Here is a 22,138-nt window from a genome sequence, read left to right as displayed (position 1 = left end):
CATAGAGACCAACTCATATAAATATTTTTTTTTTATAGTATTATACTATAGTGGTATAATTTCAATAAGAAATGGGAAAAAACAATTTGTAGAAAAAAAATAATAATAATAAGGACAGCTGATTTGCTCGATTCTATAAAGATAACATTACTATGTGATAATTTCTGACTGACATGTAAGGTATGTAATTTTAAGGTTAATGTTATTTCACATAAAATTCAAACTTAATTATTATGATATTACTAGTTTTGTTTATCAAAGATAGATAAAATAAATAAAACTATATATATATAATCTGACCTGATATAGAACAGTTACTAAAAATCCTCCAGCAATAATATTAATTGTTATGAAAACAACACTGATCACAATGAATAGTACACATACATTATAATTATTATTTGATAAATGGGTTTGTGTATACTGTACATCATCAGGCACTGCATGAGTTTGTGTTTGCCAATCAGAGTGGGTCACAGGTAAATAATTTGTGATAGGTAGCAGGTGGCCGTGTAGCATGCAATGCTGAAGTCAATTGATAATTTTTAAAGAACATTGGACTATTAATCATAATTAAATATGGTAAGGAGCTGAAATTTTACAGTTTAAGTTTTGCATTTAATATATTCTTTGGGTCTCTTACACTGTGCTATGTATGTTTGGTTGTGACCCTTTGTTTCCAAAGCTTATAAGGTCAATAGGAAACTTGGTTGCTGCATACCAAAGGTCATATAATATGTCAATAATGTAAAATGTTAGAAATATAAATGAATGATCATGTAGCCATAGTACCTTCTGTACCCTGGTTACATTCAGAATCCAGATAATATAATAATAAAAGTAGAATTCGTATTATTACAAGTAACCTCTGTACCCACTGAAACCAGGTCACGTTAACAGTCCTTCAGAAATTTTCTACTTTCATTTTTCAATGGTTTTATACTGTAACCTTTTTGTAACCTTATTGCTAAAGGATAAATAGGGGATGTACCCTAGGGTACAAAAGTATGACCTCAAAACACAGTACCAATTTCTTGCCATATATGTCCACACTGCTGTTAACAAAGAAAGTAGACGGATTTTAACCATCTAAAACCGTTACAAAGTGCTGCCTTAAAAATCATTGGCAAGCGATATCATAGGCCTTATTTAAATAACTCAAATCTATGATTATTAACTTGCATATTTGCCATTCACCCATTGGTATGTTAAAAATTGATTCCACTACGACACTAGATGTTCTTTGACTTTATTTATGTTTTCAAGTTTACACGGAATGATAGCTTTTAACTCGCCTCTCCATAATCCATATATCCATAATCACTATATTTATGTGTTTATGAGTCATGATCGCAATGTTAACACTATTGGAACATTCTCGAGTTCATTGTGACATTTGTAAACTATATACTCAGTCAATACAGTCACTGTCATGTTATTTAAATATTCCCCACGTTTTTCATTGTTTTATTCTTCAATTTAGATATGCTACGTTTTGTTATCTCTGTTATTTAGATCACTGGATCCACCTAACATTCTTCTCCGCAAGCATGGATGCTATTTATTTTTAGAATGCGCAATTGCTATGCGCGACAAAGCAGTGAGATTTTCCACTGTCATGGCGGCGGTGGTTACCTGTCCTTTCAAGGTATCACACCGGTAATTGACCAATCAAAATGAACTTAGTCAATTGTAGTTCCATACATATAAAATTAATTTTTCTTTCTTTTGATAATTTTTTTAATTTTCTTCCAGGCTATTTTTACAACTTTGGTACCTGTGCCTAGTAAATTTAATGTACTTTGTAAATAAATACAGTTTTTTGACAGGAACTATTTTTTTCAGGGCATAGGAGGCTACTTCCTGGGGTGCACTGGAGCTGTTTATAAACACATTGAAAACACGTGGATTTGAGGGTAGCCCTGTTTGCAGATGGAAAAAATCAGAAAATGCCGTGTAGGTACCCTGTTTTTTGGACTCGGCTAATGAGAGAGGTAATGTTTTATACTTCCTGCTAAATATTTTTTCATGAATTAATTTACCTGATTTTTTAAGAATTTTTTTCCTATATAGAAACATATAGTGAAAACAATTACCGGTGTGATACCTTGAAGGAGATTGTGTAAAATCATCTGCATCAATATAAAAGGTTGTTTTAATTTTTAAAAGGCATATTTCAACAAAATATGTCATTTTATGAACTTTCTGTGTGAAAGCACATATTTTAAAAATTAGAAGTAGGGTTGAATTGAATTTTTAGAGATTTCTGTGAAAAATACTTATAATATATCATGTTTTACCCTCAAAACTTTAAATTATGACTTTCAAAGTAGGATTATGCATCTGACATGTAGAAAGAAGTTAGAAAATGTTGGTTTTTTATTTTAGATGACTTTAAACTATGTGCACCACCTGACCGCAGTCAATTATAGTGTCTACAGACTTTGCCGTAAAAGTACTCTAGGCTGATTTTTTCAAGAAAAGACTAATTCTGGGTTTGCGAATGAGTTTTCAACAAAAGTGACAACTGCGATAAAATGTGAAGAAGTAAAACATTTTTTCACAGAGTGATAAATTTTACAGAGAGTGGATTTACTTTCATTTTATTCGCCTGAAGTGATGCATGTATTACAGCAGTGGAGGAATATAAATAATGAAATGAGGTAAATTTGTCTAATAAAAAAAATGCACAAGTAAAATTTATTTAGAATTTTTCAAAAATAAGAAGCTTATGACCAAAAAATGCATAAATACTGTCAGGGCATGAGAGTGAATACTTATTCAGAGTTCTAATCATGTAGCACACATGTAGTACAGAATGTCACTTAGCACCATGGTATGCCTGTTATGGTTCTCTGGACTTTTTGCATGCTTACGCAGCTGACATCCATGATTTTTCAGTTTGTCGGAGAATGTGTTTTGTCATGTTAGCACTTTTATGTAGGTTTTGACCCTCTCTTTTAAATTAAGTCTCAGTCAGGATGCTTATTTCAGCATGATTTGTTAAGCATATTAATATACTGAAATATTAATAAATTACAAATTAAAGTGATGAAGAAATTTGACATATTTACACAATCAAAATATCAGAATAACCATAATTCAGCTAATAAAGTGTCCTGTTTTTCTTATGTCACTTCCTATAAATTTTATCAGCAGTTTTTGTACACCCACCCACCCCCAAGAACCATGTAGGATGGCCTGATATTAGTCTTTTTGTTGCATTTTTTCACATTTGAAAGTGTTAAAACTCATAAAAATGTTTAAGATTTATATTTTGGAATTTAAATGTTGAATTTTTATGTAAATTTGGTGAAACAAAAAGCTGTAATCTTGAATTAATCATGCAAATTCATCAAACACCTTTGGAATTCCTGAGTAATTCAATGAAAAGAGGATAATTATGCATGTTCAATTGGAATTTCATGGCTAATTTGTGTCTGCAGAGAAAGCCAGTTACATAAATCCAAACAATAAATTACATCTGAATTGTTTCCTCCATTTTCTTATCATCAAAGCAAGTTTAATGGAGTGTCAGAGCTGTCCAGATTCTCCCTAGGTGCTGATATCATTTGGACTGCCCTGTGTTACAACACAGCTTTTAGATAAACTTCTGCACATCAGCTTGTAGACAAGTACCTAGGCTTTATTTGGAACATAAATTGACCAGATGCAGATTTTATTATCAGTCTAATATTTAACAATTTCTGTGAATTCTGTCATTCTTAGGAGGGCAAAATGCAATTTTGTTATGTAATAATTGCATAATGGTCTCAGACTTGTGAACTATTTTTTGTTTGTTGTGAAGAACAATGTATATACTCTCCACGGATAAGAAATTGTTTGCCAGACTTAGTCTATTAATGATGAAATTCTGCTTCAAAATATGCACAAAAAAACTTCTGTCAGAGTGCTCTGTGTGTATTCTAGACTGCTCTGGAGTAAGGGAGATAAATGCATATATCTCCAGCAATAAGGGGAATTAGATCACCAAACTTAAGGATGTTGGTGGCAGTTATTTAAGAAATCTCAGGTGCAAAAATGAAAAAAATCTGACAACTTCAAGGGTCCTTCAAGGTATCACACCGGTAATTGACCAATCAAAATGAACTTAGTCAATTGTAGTTCCATACATATAAAATTAATTTTTCTTTCTTTTGATAATTTTTTTAATTTTCTTCCAGGCTATTTTTACAACTTTGGTACCTGTGCCTAGTAAATTTAATGTACTTTGTAAATAAATACAGTTTTTTGACAGGAACTATTTTTTTCAGGGCATAGGAGGCTACTTCCTGGGGTGCACTGGAGCTGTTTATAAACACATTGAAAACACGTGGATTTGAGGGTAGCCCTGTTTGCAGATGGAAAAAATCAGAAAATGCCGTGTAGGTACCCTGTTTTTTGGACTCGGCTAATGAGAGAGGTAATGTTTTATACTTCCTGCTAAATATTTTTTCATGAATTAATTTACCTGATTTTTTAAGAATTTTTTTCCTATATAGAAACATATAGTGAAAACAATTACCGGTGTGATACCTTGAAGGAGATTGTGTAAAATCATCTGCATCAATATAAAAGGTTGTTTTAATTTTTAAAAGGCATATTTCAACAAAATATGTCATTTTATGAACTTTCTGTGTGAAAGCACATATTTTAAAAATTAGAAGTAGGGTTGAATTGAATTTTTAGAGATTTCTGTGAAAAATACTTATAATATATCATGTTTTACCCTCAAAACTTTAAATTATGACTTTCAAAGTAGGATTATGCATCTGACATGTAGAAAGAAGTTAGAAAATGTTGGTTTTTTATTTTAGATGACTTTAAACTATGTGCACCACCTGACCGCAGTCAATTATAGTGTCTACAGACTTTGCCGTAAAAGTACTCTAGGCTGATTTTTTCAAGAAAAGACTAATTCTGGGTTTGCGAATGAGTTTTCAACAAAAGTGACAACTGCGATAAAATGTGAAGAAGTAAAACATTTTTTCACAGAGTGATAAATTTTACAGAGAGTGGATTTACTTTCATTTTATTCGCCTGAAGTGATGCATGTATTACAGCAGTGGAGGAATATAAATAATGAAATGAGGTAAATTTGTCTAATAAAAAAAATGCACAAGTAAAATTTATTTAGAATTTTTCAAAAATAAGAAGCTTATGACCAAAAAATGCATAAATACTGTCAGGGCATGAGAGTGAATACTTATTCAGAGTTCTAATCATGTAGCACACATGTAGTACAGAATGTCACTTAGCACCATGGTATGCCTGTTATGGTTCTCTGGACTTTTTGCATGCTTACGCAGCTGACATCCATGATTTTTCAGTTTGTCGGAGAATGTGTTTTGTCATGTTAGCACTTTTATGTAGGTTTTGACCCTCTCTTTTAAATTAAGTCTCAGTCAGGATGCTTATTTCAGCATGATTTGTTAAGCATATTAATATACTGAAATATTAATAAATTACAAATTAAAGTGATGAAGAAATTTGACATATTTACACAATCAAAATATCAGAATAACCATAATTCAGCTAATAAAGTGTCCTGTTTTTCTTATGTCACTTCCTATAAATTTTATCAGCAGTTTTTGTACACCCACCCACCCCCAAGAACCATGTAGGATGGCCTGATATTAGTCTTTTTGTTGCATTTTTTCACATTTGAAAGTGTTAAAACTCATAAAAATGTTTAAGATTTATATTTTGGAATTTAAATGTTGAATTTTTATGTAAATTTGGTGAAACAAAAAGCTGTAATCTTGAATTAATCATGCAAATTCATCAAACACCTTTGGAATTCCTGAGTAATTCAATGAAAAGAGGATAATTATGCATGTTCAATTGGAATTTCATGGCTAATTTGTGTCTGCAGAGAAAGCCAGTTACATAAATCCAAACAATAAATTACATCTGAATTGTTTCCTCCATTTTCTTATCATCAAAGCAAGTTTAATGGAGTGTCAGAGCTGTCCAGATTCTCCCTAGGTGCTGATATCATTTGGACTGCCCTGTGTTACAACACAGCTTTTAGATAAACTTCTGCACATCAGCTTGTAGACAAGTACCTAGGCTTTATTTGGAACATAAATTGACCAGATGCAGATTTTATTATCAGTCTAATATTTAACAATTTCTGTGAATTCTGTCATTCTTAGGAGGGCAAAATGCAATTTTGTTATGTAATAATTGCATAATGGTCTCAGACTTGTGAACTATTTTTTGTTTGTTGTGAAGAACAATGTATATACTCTCCACGGATAAGAAATTGTTTGCCAGACTTAGTCTATTAATGATGAAATTCTGCTTCAAAATATGCACAAAAAAACTTCTGTCAGAGTGCTCTGTGTGTATTCTAGACTGCTCTGGAGTAAGGGAGATAAATGCATATATCTCCAGCAATAAGGGGAATTAGATCACCAAACTTAAGGATGTTGGTGGCAGTTATTTAAGAAATCTCAGGTGCAAAAATGAAAAAAATCTGACAACTTCAAGGGTCCTTCAAGGTATCACACCGGTAATTGACCAATCAAAATGAACTTAGTCAATTGTAGTTCCATACATATAAAATTAATTTTTCTTTCTTTTGATAATTTTTTTAATTTTCTTCCAGGCTATTTTTACAACTTTGGTACCTGTGCCTAGTAAATTTAATGTACTTTGTAAATAAATACAGTTTTTTGACAGGAACTATTTTTTTCAGGGCATAGGAGGCTACTTCCTGGGGTGCACTGGAGCTGTTTATAAACACATTGAAAACACGTGGATTTGAGGGTAGCCCTGTTTGCAGATGGAAAAAATCAGAAAATGCCGTGTAGGTACCCTGTTTTTTGGACTCGGCTAATGAGAGAGGTAATGTTTTATACTTCCTGCTAAATATTTTTTCATGAATTAATTTACCTGATTTTTTAAGAATTTTTTTCCTATATAGAAACATATAGTGAAAACAATTACCGGTGTGATACCTTGAAGGAGATTGTGTAAAATCATCTGCATCAATATAAAAGGTTGTTTTAATTTTTAAAAGGCATATTTCAACAAAATATGTCATTTTATGAACTTTCTGTGTGAAAGCACATATTTTAAAAATTAGAAGTAGGGTTGAATTGAATTTTTAGAGATTTCTGTGAAAAATACTTATAATATATCATGTTTTACCCTCAAAACTTTAAATTATGACTTTCAAAGTAGGATTATGCATCTGACATGTAGAAAGAAGTTAGAAAATGTTGGTTTTTTATTTTAGATGACTTTAAACTATGTGCACCACCTGACCGCAGTCAATTATAGTGTCTACAGACTTTGCCGTAAAAGTACTCTAGGCTGATTTTTTCAAGAAAAGACTAATTCTGGGTTTGCGAATGAGTTTTCAACAAAAGTGACAACTGCGATAAAATGTGAAGAAGTAAAACATTTTTTCACAGAGTGATAAATTTTACAGAGAGTGGATTTACTTTCATTTTATTCGCCTGAAGTGATGCATGTATTACAGCAGTGGAGGAATATAAATAATGAAATGAGGTAAATTTGTCTAATAAAAAAAATGCACAAGTAAAATTTATTTAGAATTTTTCAAAAATAAGAAGCTTATGACCAAAAAATGCATAAATACTGTCAGGGCATGAGAGTGAATACTTATTCAGAGTTCTAATCATGTAGCACACATGTAGTACAGAATGTCACTTAGCACCATGGTATGCCTGTTATGGTTCTCTGGACTTTTTGCATGCTTACGCAGCTGACATCCATGATTTTTCAGTTTGTCGGAGAATGTGTTTTGTCATGTTAGCACTTTTATGTAGGTTTTGACCCTCTCTTTTAAATTAAGTCTCAGTCAGGATGCTTATTTCAGCATGATTTGTTAAGCATATTAATATACTGAAATATTAATAAATTACAAATTAAAGTGATGAAGAAATTTGACATATTTACACAATCAAAATATCAGAATAACCATAATTCAGCTAATAAAGTGTCCTGTTTTTCTTATGTCACTTCCTATAAATTTTATCAGCAGTTTTTGTACACCCACCCACCCCCAAGAACCATGTAGGATGGCCTGATATTAGTCTTTTTGTTGCATTTTTTCACATTTGAAAGTGTTAAAACTCATAAAAATGTTTAAGATTTATATTTTGGAATTTAAATGTTGAATTTTTATGTAAATTTGGTGAAACAAAAAGCTGTAATCTTGAATTAATCATGCAAATTCATCAAACACCTTTGGAATTCCTGAGTAATTCAATGAAAAGAGGATAATTATGCATGTTCAATTGGAATTTCATGGCTAATTTGTGTCTGCAGAGAAAGCCAGTTACATAAATCCAAACAATAAATTACATCTGAATTGTTTCCTCCATTTTCTTATCATCAAAGCAAGTTTAATGGAGTGTCAGAGCTGTCCAGATTCTCCCTAGGTGCTGATATCATTTGGACTGCCCTGTGTTACAACACAGCTTTTAGATAAACTTCTGCACATCAGCTTGTAGACAAGTACCTAGGCTTTATTTGGAACATAAATTGACCAGATGCAGATTTTATTATCAGTCTAATATTTAACAATTTCTGTGAATTCTGTCATTCTTAGGAGGGCAAAATGCAATTTTGTTATGTAATAATTGCATAATGGTCTCAGACTTGTGAACTATTTTTTGTTTGTTGTGAAGAACAATGTATATACTCTCCACGGATAAGAAATTGTTTGCCAGACTTAGTCTATTAATGATGAAATTCTGCTTCAAAATATGCACAAAAAAACTTCTGTCAGAGTGCTCTGTGTGTATTCTAGACTGCTCTGGAGTAAGGGAGATAAATGCATATATCTCCAGCAATAAGGGGAATTAGATCACCAAACTTAAGGATGTTGGTGGCAGTTATTTAAGAAATCTCAGGTGCAAAAATGAAAAAAATCTGACAACTTCAAGGGTCCTTCAAGGTATCACACCGGTAATTGACCAATCAAAATGAACTTAGTCAATTGTAGTTCCATACATATAAAATTAATTTTTCTTTCTTTTGATAATTTTTTTAATTTTCTTCCAGGCTATTTTTACAACTTTGGTACCTGTGCCTAGTAAATTTAATGTACTTTGTAAATAAATACAGTTTTTTGACAGGAACTATTTTTTTCAGGGCATAGGAGGCTACTTCCTGGGGTGCACTGGAGCTGTTTATAAACACATTGAAAACACGTGGATTTGAGGGTAGCCCTGTTTGCAGATGGAAAAAATCAGAAAATGCCGTGTAGGTACCCTGTTTTTTGGACTCGGCTAATGAGAGAGGTAATGTTTTATACTTCCTGCTAAATATTTTTTCATGAATTAATTTACCTGATTTTTTAAGAATTTTTTTCCTATATAGAAACATATAGTGAAAACAATTACCGGTGTGATACCTTGAAGGAGATTGTGTAAAATCATCTGCATCAATATAAAAGGTTGTTTTAATTTTTAAAAGGCATATTTCAACAAAATATGTCATTTTATGAACTTTCTGTGTGAAAGCACATATTTTAAAAATTAGAAGTAGGGTTGAATTGAATTTTTAGAGATTTCTGTGAAAAATACTTATAATATATCATGTTTTACCCTCAAAACTTTAAATTATGACTTTCAAAGTAGGATTATGCATCTGACATGTAGAAAGAAGTTAGAAAATGTTGGTTTTTTATTTTAGATGACTTTAAACTATGTGCACCACCTGACCGCAGTCAATTATAGTGTCTACAGACTTTGCCGTAAAAGTACTCTAGGCTGATTTTTTCAAGAAAAGACTAATTCTGGGTTTGCGAATGAGTTTTCAACAAAAGTGACAACTGCGATAAAATGTGAAGAAGTAAAACATTTTTTCACAGAGTGATAAATTTTACAGAGAGTGGATTTACTTTCATTTTATTCGCCTGAAGTGATGCATGTATTACAGCAGTGGAGGAATATAAATAATGAAATGAGGTAAATTTGTCTAATAAAAAAAATGCACAAGTAAAATTTATTTAGAATTTTTCAAAAATAAGAAGCTTATGACCAAAAAATGCATAAATACTGTCAGGGCATGAGAGTGAATACTTATTCAGAGTTCTAATCATGTAGCACACATGTAGTACAGAATGTCACTTAGCACCATGGTATGCCTGTTATGGTTCTCTGGACTTTTTGCATGCTTACGCAGCTGACATCCATGATTTTTCAGTTTGTCGGAGAATGTGTTTTGTCATGTTAGCACTTTTATGTAGGTTTTGACCCTCTCTTTTAAATTAAGTCTCAGTCAGGATGCTTATTTCAGCATGATTTGTTAAGCATATTAATATACTGAAATATTAATAAATTACAAATTAAAGTGATGAAGAAATTTGACATATTTACACAATCAAAATATCAGAATAACCATAATTCAGCTAATAAAGTGTCCTGTTTTTCTTATGTCACTTCCTATAAATTTTATCAGCAGTTTTTGTACACCCACCCACCCCCAAGAACCATGTAGGATGGCCTGATATTAGTCTTTTTGTTGCATTTTTTCACATTTGAAAGTGTTAAAACTCATAAAAATGTTTAAGATTTATATTTTGGAATTTAAATGTTGAATTTTTATGTAAATTTGGTGAAACAAAAAGCTGTAATCTTGAATTAATCATGCAAATTCATCAAACACCTTTGGAATTCCTGAGTAATTCAATGAAAAGAGGATAATTATGCATGTTCAATTGGAATTTCATGGCTAATTTGTGTCTGCAGAGAAAGCCAGTTACATAAATCCAAACAATAAATTACATCTGAATTGTTTCCTCCATTTTCTTATCATCAAAGCAAGTTTAATGGAGTGTCAGAGCTGTCCAGATTCTCCCTAGGTGCTGATATCATTTGGACTGCCCTGTGTTACAACACAGCTTTTAGATAAACTTCTGCACATCAGCTTGTAGACAAGTACCTAGGCTTTATTTGGAACATAAATTGACCAGATGCAGATTTTATTATCAGTCTAATATTTAACAATTTCTGTGAATTCTGTCATTCTTAGGAGGGCAAAATGCAATTTTGTTATGTAATAATTGCATAATGGTCTCAGACTTGTGAACTATTTTTTGTTTGTTGTGAAGAACAATGTATATACTCTCCACGGATAAGAAATTGTTTGCCAGACTTAGTCTATTAATGATGAAATTCTGCTTCAAAATATGCACAAAAAAACTTCTGTCAGAGTGCTCTGTGTGTATTCTAGACTGCTCTGGAGTAAGGGAGATAAATGCATATATCTCCAGCAATAAGGGGAATTAGATCACCAAACTTAAGGATGTTGGTGGCAGTTATTTAAGAAATCTCAGGTGCAAAAATGAAAAAAATCTGACAACTTCAAGGGTCCTTCAAGGTATCACACCGGTAATTGACCAATCAAAATGAACTTAGTCAATTGTAGTTCCATACATATAAAATTAATTTTTCTTTCTTTTGATAATTTTTTTAATTTTCTTCCAGGCTATTTTTACAACTTTGGTACCTGTGCCTAGTAAATTTAATGTACTTTGTAAATAAATACAGTTTTTTGACAGGAACTATTTTTTTCAGGGCATAGGAGGCTACTTCCTGGGGTGCACTGGAGCTGTTTATAAACACATTGAAAACACGTGGATTTGAGGGTAGCCCTGTTTGCAGATGGAAAAAATCAGAAAATGCCGTGTAGGTACCCTGTTTTTTGGACTCGGCTAATGAGAGAGGTAATGTTTTATACTTCCTGCTAAATATTTTTTCATGAATTAATTTACCTGATTTTTTAAGAATTTTTTTCCTATATAGAAACATATAGTGAAAACAATTACCGGTGTGATACCTTGAAGGAGATTGTGTAAAATCATCTGCATCAATATAAAAGGTTGTTTTAATTTTTAAAAGGCATATTTCAACAAAATATGTCATTTTATGAACTTTCTGTGTGAAAGCACATATTTTAAAAATTAGAAGTAGGGTTGAATTGAATTTTTAGAGATTTCTGTGAAAAATACTTATAATATATCATGTTTTACCCTCAAAACTTTAAATTATGACTTTCAAAGTAGGATTATGCATCTGACATGTAGAAAGAAGTTAGAAAATGTTGGTTTTTTATTTTAGATGACTTTAAACTATGTGCACCACCTGACCGCAGTCAATTATAGTGTCTACAGACTTTGCCGTAAAAGTACTCTAGGCTGATTTTTTCAAGAAAAGACTAATTCTGGGTTTGCGAATGAGTTTTCAACAAAAGTGACAACTGCGATAAAATGTGAAGAAGTAAAACATTTTTTCACAGAGTGATAAATTTTACAGAGAGTGGATTTACTTTCATTTTATTCGCCTGAAGTGATGCATGTATTACAGCAGTGGAGGAATATAAATAATGAAATGAGGTAAATTTGTCTAATAAAAAAAATGCACAAGTAAAATTTATTTAGAATTTTTCAAAAATAAGAAGCTTATGACCAAAAAATGCATAAATACTGTCAGGGCATGAGAGTGAATACTTATTCAGAGTTCTAATCATGTAGCACACATGTAGTACAGAATGTCACTTAGCACCATGGTATGCCTGTTATGGTTCTCTGGACTTTTTGCATGCTTACGCAGCTGACATCCATGATTTTTCAGTTTGTCGGAGAATGTGTTTTGTCATGTTAGCACTTTTATGTAGGTTTTGACCCTCTCTTTTAAATTAAGTCTCAGTCAGGATGCTTATTTCAGCATGATTTGTTAAGCATATTAATATACTGAAATATTAATAAATTACAAATTAAAGTGATGAAGAAATTTGACATATTTACACAATCAAAATATCAGAATAACCATAATTCAGCTAATAAAGTGTCCTGTTTTTCTTATGTCACTTCCTATAAATTTTATCAGCAGTTTTTGTACACCCACCCACCCCCAAGAACCATGTAGGATGGCCTGATATTAGTCTTTTTGTTGCATTTTTTCACATTTGAAAGTGTTAAAACTCATAAAAATGTTTAAGATTTATATTTTGGAATTTAAATGTTGAATTTTTATGTAAATTTGGTGAAACAAAAAGCTGTAATCTTGAATTAATCATGCAAATTCATCAAACACCTTTGGAATTCCTGAGTAATTCAATGAAAAGAGGATAATTATGCATGTTCAATTGGAATTTCATGGCTAATTTGTGTCTGCAGAGAAAGCCAGTTACATAAATCCAAACAATAAATTACATCTGAATTGTTTCCTCCATTTTCTTATCATCAAAGCAAGTTTAATGGAGTGTCAGAGCTGTCCAGATTCTCCCTAGGTGCTGATATCATTTGGACTGCCCTGTGTTACAACACAGCTTTTAGATAAACTTCTGCACATCAGCTTGTAGACAAGTACCTAGGCTTTATTTGGAACATAAATTGACCAGATGCAGATTTTATTATCAGTCTAATATTTAACAATTTCTGTGAATTCTGTCATTCTTAGGAGGGCAAAATGCAATTTTGTTATGTAATAATTGCATAATGGTCTCAGACTTGTGAACTATTTTTTGTTTGTTGTGAAGAACAATGTATATACTCTCCACGGATAAGAAATTGTTTGCCAGACTTAGTCTATTAATGATGAAATTCTGCTTCAAAATATGCACAAAAAAACTTCTGTCAGAGTGCTCTGTGTGTATTCTAGACTGCTCTGGAGTAAGGGAGATAAATGCATATATCTCCAGCAATAAGGGGAATTAGATCACCAAACTTAAGGATGTTGGTGGCAGTTATTTAAGAAATCTCAGGTGCAAAAATGAAAAAAATCTGACAACTTCAAGGGTCCTTCAAGGTATCACACCGGTAATTGACCAATCAAAATGAACTTAGTCAATTGTAGTTCCATACATATAAAATTAATTTTTCTTTCTTTTGATAATTTTTTTAATTTTCTTCCAGGCTATTTTTACAACTTTGGTACCTGTGCCTAGTAAATTTAATGTACTTTGTAAATAAATACAGTTTTTTGACAGGAACTATTTTTTTCAGGGCATAGGAGGCTACTTCCTGGGGTGCACTGGAGCTGTTTATAAACACATTGAAAACACGTGGATTTGAGGGTAGCCCTGTTTGCAGATGGAAAAAATCAGAAAATGCCGTGTAGGTACCCTGTTTTTTGGACTCGGCTAATGAGAGAGGTAATGTTTTATACTTCCTGCTAAATATTTTTTCATGAATTAATTTACCTGATTTTTTAAGAATTTTTTTCCTATATAGAAACATATAGTGAAAACAATTACCGGTGTGATACCTTGAAGGAGATTGTGTAAAATCATCTGCATCAATATAAAAGGTTGTTTTAATTTTTAAAAGGCATATTTCAACAAAATATGTCATTTTATGAACTTTCTGTGTGAAAGCACATATTTTAAAAATTAGAAGTAGGGTTGAATTGAATTTTTAGAGATTTCTGTGAAAAATACTTATAATATATCATGTTTTACCCTCAAAACTTTAAATTATGACTTTCAAAGTAGGATTATGCATCTGACATGTAGAAAGAAGTTAGAAAATGTTGGTTTTTTATTTTAGATGACTTTAAACTATGTGCACCACCTGACCGCAGTCAATTATAGTGTCTACAGACTTTGCCGTAAAAGTACTCTAGGCTGATTTTTTCAAGAAAAGACTAATTCTGGGTTTGCGAATGAGTTTTCAACAAAAGTGACAACTGCGATAAAATGTGAAGAAGTAAAACATTTTTTCACAGAGTGATAAATTTTACAGAGAGTGGATTTACTTTCATTTTATTCGCCTGAAGTGATGCATGTATTACAGCAGTGGAGGAATATAAATAATGAAATGAGGTAAATTTGTCTAATAAAAAAAATGCACAAGTAAAATTTATTTAGAATTTTTCAAAAATAAGAAGCTTATGACCAAAAAATGCATAAATACTGTCAGGGCATGAGAGTGAATACTTATTCAGAGTTCTAATCATGTAGCACACATGTAGTACAGAATGTCACTTAGCACCATGGTATGCCTGTTATGGTTCTCTGGACTTTTTGCATGCTTACGCAGCTGACATCCATGATTTTTCAGTTTGTCGGAGAATGTGTTTTGTCATGTTAGCACTTTTATGTAGGTTTTGACCCTCTCTTTTAAATTAAGTCTCAGTCAGGATGCTTATTTCAGCATGATTTGTTAAGCATATTAATATACTGAAATATTAATAAATTACAAATTAAAGTGATGAAGAAATTTGACATATTTACACAATCAAAATATCAGAATAACCATAATTCAGCTAATAAAGTGTCCTGTTTTTCTTATGTCACTTCCTATAAATTTTATCAGCAGTTTTTGTACACCCACCCACCCCCAAGAACCATGTAGGATGGCCTGATATTAGTCTTTTTGTTGCATTTTTTCACATTTGAAAGTGTTAAAACTCATAAAAATGTTTAAGATTTATATTTTGGAATTTAAATGTTGAATTTTTATGTAAATTTGGTGAAACAAAAAGCTGTAATCTTGAATTAATCATGCAAATTCATCAAACACCTTTGGAATTCCTGAGTAATTCAATGAAAAGAGGATAATTATGCATGTTCAATTGGAATTTCATGGCTAATTTGTGTCTGCAGAGAAAGCCAGTTACATAAATCCAAACAATAAATTACATCTGAATTGTTTCCTCCATTTTCTTATCATCAAAGCAAGTTTAATGGAGTGTCAGAGCTGTCCAGATTCTCCCTAGGTGCTGATATCATTTGGACTGCCCTGTGTTACAACACAGCTTTTAGATAAACTTCTGCACATCAGCTTGTAGACAAGTACCTAGGCTTTATTTGGAACATAAATTGACCAGATGCAGATTTTATTATCAGTCTAATATTTAACAATTTCTGTGAATTCTGTCATTCTTAGGAGGGCAAAATGCAATTTTGTTATGTAATAATTGCATAATGGTCTCAGACTTGTGAACTATTTTTTGTTTGTTGTGAAGAACAATGTATATACTCTCCACGGATAAGAAATTGTTTGCCAGACTTAGTCTATTAATGATGAAATTCTGCTTCAAAATATGCACAAAAAAACTTCTGTCAGAGTGCTCTGTGTGTATTCTAGACTGCTCTGGAGTAAGGGAGATAAATGCATATATCTCCAGCAATAAGGGGAATTAGATCACCAAACTTAAGGATGTTGGTGGCAGTTATTTAAGAAATCTCAGGTGCAAAAATGAAAAAAATCTGACAACTTCAAGGGTCCTTCAAGGTATCACACCGGTAATTGACCAATCAAAATGAACTTAGTCAATTGTAGTTCCATACATATAAAATTAATTTTTCTTTCTTTTGATAATTTTTTTAATTTTCTTCCAGGCTATTTTTACAACTTTGGTACCTGTGCCTAGTAAATTTAATGTACTTTGTAAATAAATACAGTTTTTTGACAGGAACTATTTTTTTCAGGGCATAGGAGGCTACTTCCTGGGGTGCACTGGAGCTGTTTATAAACACATTGAAAACACGTGGATTTGAGGGTAGCCCTGTTTGCAGATGGAAAAAATCAGAAAATGCCGTGTAGGTACCCTGTTTTTTGGACTCGGCTAATGAGAGAGGTAATGTTTTATACTTCCTGCTAAATATTTTTTCATGAATTAATTTACCTGATTTTTTAAGAATTTTTTTCCTATATAGAAACATATAGTGAAAACAATTACCGGTGTGATACCTTGAAGGAGATTGTGTAAAATCATCTGCATCAATATAAAAGGTTGTTTTAATTTTTAAAAGGCATATTTCAACAAAATATGTCATTTTATGAACTTTCTGTGTGAAAGCACATATTTTAAAAATTAGAAGTAGGGTTGAATTGAATTTTTAGAGATTTCTGTGAAAAATACTTATAATATATCATGTTTTACCCTCAAAACTTTAAATTATGACTTTCAAAGTAGGATTATGCATCTGACATGTAGAAAGAAGTTAGAAAATGTTGGTTTTTTATTTTAGATGACTTTAAACTATGTGCACCACCTGACCGCAGTCAATTATAGTGTCTACAGACTTTGCCGTAAAAGTACTCTAGGCTGATTTTTTCAAGAAAAGACTAATTCTGGGTTTGCGAATGAGTTTTCAACAAAAGTGACAACTGCGATAAAATGTGAAGAAGTAAAACATTTTTTCACAGAGTGATAAATTTTACAGAGAGTGGATTTACTTTCATTTTATTCGCCTGAAGTGATGCATGTATTACAGCAGTGGAGGAATATAAATAATGAAATGAGGTAAATTTGTCTAATAAAAAAAATGCACAAGTAAAATTTATTTAGAATTTTTCAAAAATAAGAAGCTTATGACCAAAAAATGCATAAATACTGTCAGGGCATGAGAGTGAATACTTATTCAGAGTTCTAATCATGTAGCACACATGTAGTACAGAATGTCACTTAGCACCATGGTATGCCTGTTATGGTTCTCTGGACTTTTTGCATGCTTACGCAGCTGACATCCATGATTTTTCAGTTTGTCGGAGAATGTGTTTTGTCATGTTAGCACTTTTATGTAGGTTTTGACCCTCTCTTTTAAATTAAGTCTCAGTCAGGATGCTTATTTCAGCATGATTTGTTAAGCATATTAATATACTGAAATATTAATAAATTACAAATTAAAGTGATGAAGAAATTTGACATATTTACACAATCAAAATATCAGAATAACCATAATTCAGCTAATAAAGTGTCCTGTTTTTCTTATGTCACTTCCTATAAATTTTATCAGCAGTTTTTGTACACCCACCCACCCCCAAGAACCATGTAGGATGGCCTGATATTAGTCTTTTTGTTGCATTTTTTCACATTTGAAAGTGTTAAAACTCATAAAAATGTTTAAGATTTATATTTTGGAATTTAAATGTTGAATTTTTATGTAAATTTGGTGAAACAAAAAGCTGTAATCTTGAATTAATCATGCAAATTCATCAAACACCTTTGGAATTCCTGAGTAATTCAATGAAAAGAGGATAATTATGCATGTTCAATTGGAATTTCATGGCTAATTTGTGTCTGCAGAGAAAGCCAGTTACATAAATCCAAACAATAAATTACATCTGAATTGTTTCCTCCATTTTCTTATCATCAAAGCAAGTTTAATGGAGTGTCAGAGCTGTCCAGATTCTCCCTAGGTGCTGATATCATTTGGACTGCCCTGTGTTACAACACAGCTTTTAGATAAACTTCTGCACATCAGCTTGTAGACAAGTACCTAGGCTTTATTTGGAACATAAATTGACCAGATGCAGATTTTATTATCAGTCTAATATTTAACAATTTCTGTGAATTCTGTCATTCTTAGGAGGGCAAAATGCAATTTTGTTATGTAATAATTGCATAATGGTCTCAGACTTGTGAACTATTTTTTGTTTGTTGTGAAGAACAATGTATATACTCTCCACGGATAAGAAATTGTTTGCCAGACTTAGTCTATTAATGATGAAATTCTGCTTCAAAATATGCACAAAAAAACTTCTGTCAGAGTGCTCTGTGTGTATTCTAGACTGCTCTGGAGTAAGGGAGATAAATGCATATATCTCCAGCAATAAGGGGAATTAGATCACCAAACTTAAGGATGTTGGTGGCAGTTATTTAAGAAATCTCAGGTGCAAAAATGAAAAAAATCTGACAACTTCAAGGGTCCTTCAAGGTATCACACCGGTAATTGACCAATCAAAATGAACTTAGTCAATTGTAGTTCCATACATATAAAATTAATTTTTCTTTCTTTTGATAATTTTTTTAATTTTCTTCCAGGCTATTTTTACAACTTTGGTACCTGTGCCTAGTAAATTTAATGTACTTTGTAAATAAATACAGTTTTTTGACAGGAACTATTTTTTTCAGGGCATAGGAGGCTACTTCCTGGGGTGCACTGGAGCTGTTTATAAACACATTGAAAACACGTGGATTTGAGGGTAGCCCTGTTTGCAGATGGAAAAAATCAGAAAATGCCGTGTAGGTACCCTGTTTTTTGGACTCGGCTAATGAGAGAGGTAATGTTTTATACTTCCTGCTAAATATTTTTTCATGAATTAATTTACCTGATTTTTTAAGAATTTTTTTCCTATATAGAAACATATAGTGAAAACAATTACCGGTGTGATACCTGTAATTCCTAGCGACAGCGACTGGAATCAAGGGCAGAGAACCAGTGCTAGTCTTTTTTATAGCTCTGGTTCTCTGCCCTTGATTCCAGTCGCTGCCGCTAGGAATTACCTAGGAATTGCGCCCGTTACCCAATGTCAGGGTACCAGTCTAGTCTTTTTTATTCATAGAACAAAAGTGAAGTTTACTGATTTTTGTGTAATATGCTGAATGAAAATATTGATATTCAAAACTATTTCTACTCGGGTATTACTTAGACATTGTTTTGAACAAATGTCACAGAACTGCATTTTACTTTTAACTTGCATTACCCCTTGCGACCTGAGATCAGAGACATAACTTATAAAATGCATTTAAATAGCTTCTGAGATTTACATTTGCAATCATAGAAAAGCCATCACTCTGGCTATGAAGAAAAATGCATGCAAATATATGTATAAAATAGACGTTAATCCATTTCCATGCTGGAATTGCAAAGGGAACCAATTGTGCTCCATTATTTGTGAAGCAGACATATTCAAACACTTATGCAATAAACTAGAAATTAAAGATATCGCATTGTTGGCTACACCTGTTTCATCTTTAGATGTTCTACTGATTATAGACCTTAATGACAAACTAACAACTAAACTATATGACAAAGTGGAACTACTAGTATTTCAGTTTTTCCAGTAATGTTCCACTATCACGTACGTGCATTTTGGTGTTTATGTTTCGAAATTGATTCAGTACAAAGAGCATGTTCCGAGTACGATCAATTTTTAAACCGAGACAGCCTACTGACCAAAAATTGAGTGTTCTAGGTTAAATAGGCAGCATTCTGCAAATTAAAATTATCAGTGGTCTTATGTTGCCATGCTTGCAAAAAAAAACCTATCGCTGGATCGAATTTTGATTGAGATCTTTCATACAAATTGTTATGGTCGCCTGCATATTGCGTTGTGATGGCATAGTAAGGAAACAATCCTTACACTACTGATTTAAATCTCCTGAGGGATCAGGAGACTGGTACTGCTGAGGAAACTGTATAAACCATGATCCCGTACCGCAGTAGTGCTGGCACGATCTAAAGCAACCTACCACCGGCAATAGGTGGCGTCCCAGTTATGAGCTATGGTGCATTACTTTTTGTTATTCCTATTCAAAAATTTTGTTAAGGTCTTCCGTCTGCACGGAAGACCTTATAGTGATTCTACTGTTTCTTCTTCTTCTTATTATTTTTCTGACCATTTAATTTTGTGCAAGCGATTTCTCAAAGACTACTAGATGCATTTTAATGAGATTTGCAGGAACAATGTGTTGTAAGTTATTTTATCCGAGAGATTTTTTGGAAAATCACTTCCGGTGCCAAGTTACAGACCATTTTCTGAATTTAAAAAGACATTTTGTCCGCGGATAATCTCAAGAACGGTAAAATATATCAATGTGAAACTTTCAGGGATTATATATCGTGATAAATCCTAGCCGGGATGTGACTTTTTGTTCGTCGTCGGTACTTCCGGTGGTTACCGGATGCGAATTTAAAAAGTCGAATTTTCTAACTTTTTTGTTTTTCAATATTTTTCTTCGATTTTGGTAGGGTTAATAGAGACATTTCTAAAAAAGGCTTAATACATAATTTGTTTAAAAATTGATAAATCCAAACTCTAGATATTTGCATTTTAAAATTTGAAGCGGGTCCAAAATGGCGGCTGTCTCCGTAAACTCCGACGAGCAGGTCGGCACTCGGAGCTCCTCGGGTGGCTGGTACCTCGCACACTCAACGGTGTTCTACCATTTCGGGTTTAATCCCGATTATGTCTGAATTTTCTTTTTCATTTTTTAGCTCTAATTTACGCTTCCATCTTTATAAGTGATGTTTTTTTCTGTGTGAATCCCGCGCTATTTTCATTTGTTTTAAATAAATCTTTAAAAATCCTTGCATTTTTGTGAAGGACCCATGTTATATTTTACGGACATTGGTAAGTCAAAGTTTTCCTGAGAAAAAAGGTTAAATACATGGGTTTTTTCACTTATTAAATAGTGATTGAGAGTGATCTCCCGTGTAGAATTCTCTAAGCGATGAAAACCAATAAAGCATATGTTTACAGAAGTAAACAAAGAGCACGTGTACTTCCTTCAATGGGTAGAATCATCTATACAGCAAGAAAGAAATGGCTTTGTTGTACATTGTATTCAGGAAACAAAGAGCCAACAGGTCTTCATTTACCATAGTTATGCTCAGTGTGCTGGGAAAGGCAAAGATGTGACATATGCTGAAAGGTAGACCGACTGAGATCAGTTTCTAGGTTGTATGAAAGAAGCAGCATTTAGTAACTACGAATAAAAATTGAAATAAATCCATGCCAATATTTTTATGACAATTTGTTTCAATCAACAGGTAAAAGATTAAAACACCAAACTTTTATGAGTAATAGACTTTGAGGAGTAAGCGAAACCATTTGGATTAAACGCATCAGTCGTCACTTCCGCTTGTCATAGAAAGTGATCAAAGAAATAAAAAAAATTCAACTTTTCTTTTTTAAATTTAAACTTGCATCACTTTATTGCATCTCTTTCACTGTTTTGAAATATGTTAGATTCTACCGGAAAAAAAACCCCGTCAATTTCCAGTTTAAGGACATAAACTACGCTATTTTTATATTTAACTTTCTCATAAATATTTCTTATCGATAAAGTGCTTGAAATAATTTTATGTATGTTGTAGGTACTGCAAATGTCTAGAGAAAAGTCAGAAATTTTTATCAAATTCACTTCTAATCGTGTGTTTACCTTCCTCAAATTAGAATTTATTCTCACAATATTGGTCGGCAACAGTAAACGACTGAAGTCTAAAACTTTCAGGACTGATAGTCAGTCATTAGTTTATTTGAATCGTGAGAAAATCTTGTATCTCCGTTACTTCCGATCGTGATAGGAAGTGATGCAAAAAAGTGAATGGTTAATGGTTAGCACGTTGGATTTTCACGCTGACGACCAGGGTTAAATCTCCAGAGTGTCTGAATTTCTTTTATCACTTTTTCAGCTTG

General features: G+C 32.3%; 1 long non-coding RNA gene across 8 annotated transcripts; it reads left to right on the top strand.

Annotated features, from left to right (window-relative positions):
• Positions 1 to 1,644: 1,644 nt before the first annotated feature.
• Positions 1,645 to 18,997, top strand: LOC133191496 (uncharacterized). Of its 8 annotated transcripts, XR_009721711.1 has the most exons (8): positions 1,645 to 1,994; positions 4,275 to 4,423; positions 6,704 to 6,852; positions 9,133 to 9,281; positions 11,562 to 11,710; positions 13,991 to 14,139; positions 16,420 to 16,568; positions 18,849 to 18,997. It is a non-coding gene; the product is annotated as an uncharacterized LOC133191496 (long non-coding RNA). The 8 variants fall into 8 exon arrangements; XR_009721710.1 differs by lacking the exon at positions 1,645 to 1,994 and having other exon boundaries at positions 3,989 to 4,423; positions 6,711 to 6,852; XR_009721713.1 differs by lacking the exon at positions 1,645 to 1,994 and having other exon boundaries at positions 3,989 to 4,423; positions 9,140 to 9,281.
• The last annotated feature ends 3,141 nt before the right edge of the window (positions 18,998 to 22,138 follow it).

Source organism: Saccostrea echinata, unplaced genomic scaffold (assembly GCF_033153115.1).
Source record: "Saccostrea echinata isolate AGI-Se365-2 ecotype Australia unplaced genomic scaffold, CSIRO_AGI_Sech_v1 ptg000001l, whole genome shotgun sequence".
Lineage (NCBI taxonomy): Eukaryota > Metazoa > Mollusca > Bivalvia > Ostreida > Ostreidae > Saccostrea > Saccostrea echinata.
This window is presented reverse-complemented; position numbering and strand designations above follow the sequence as displayed.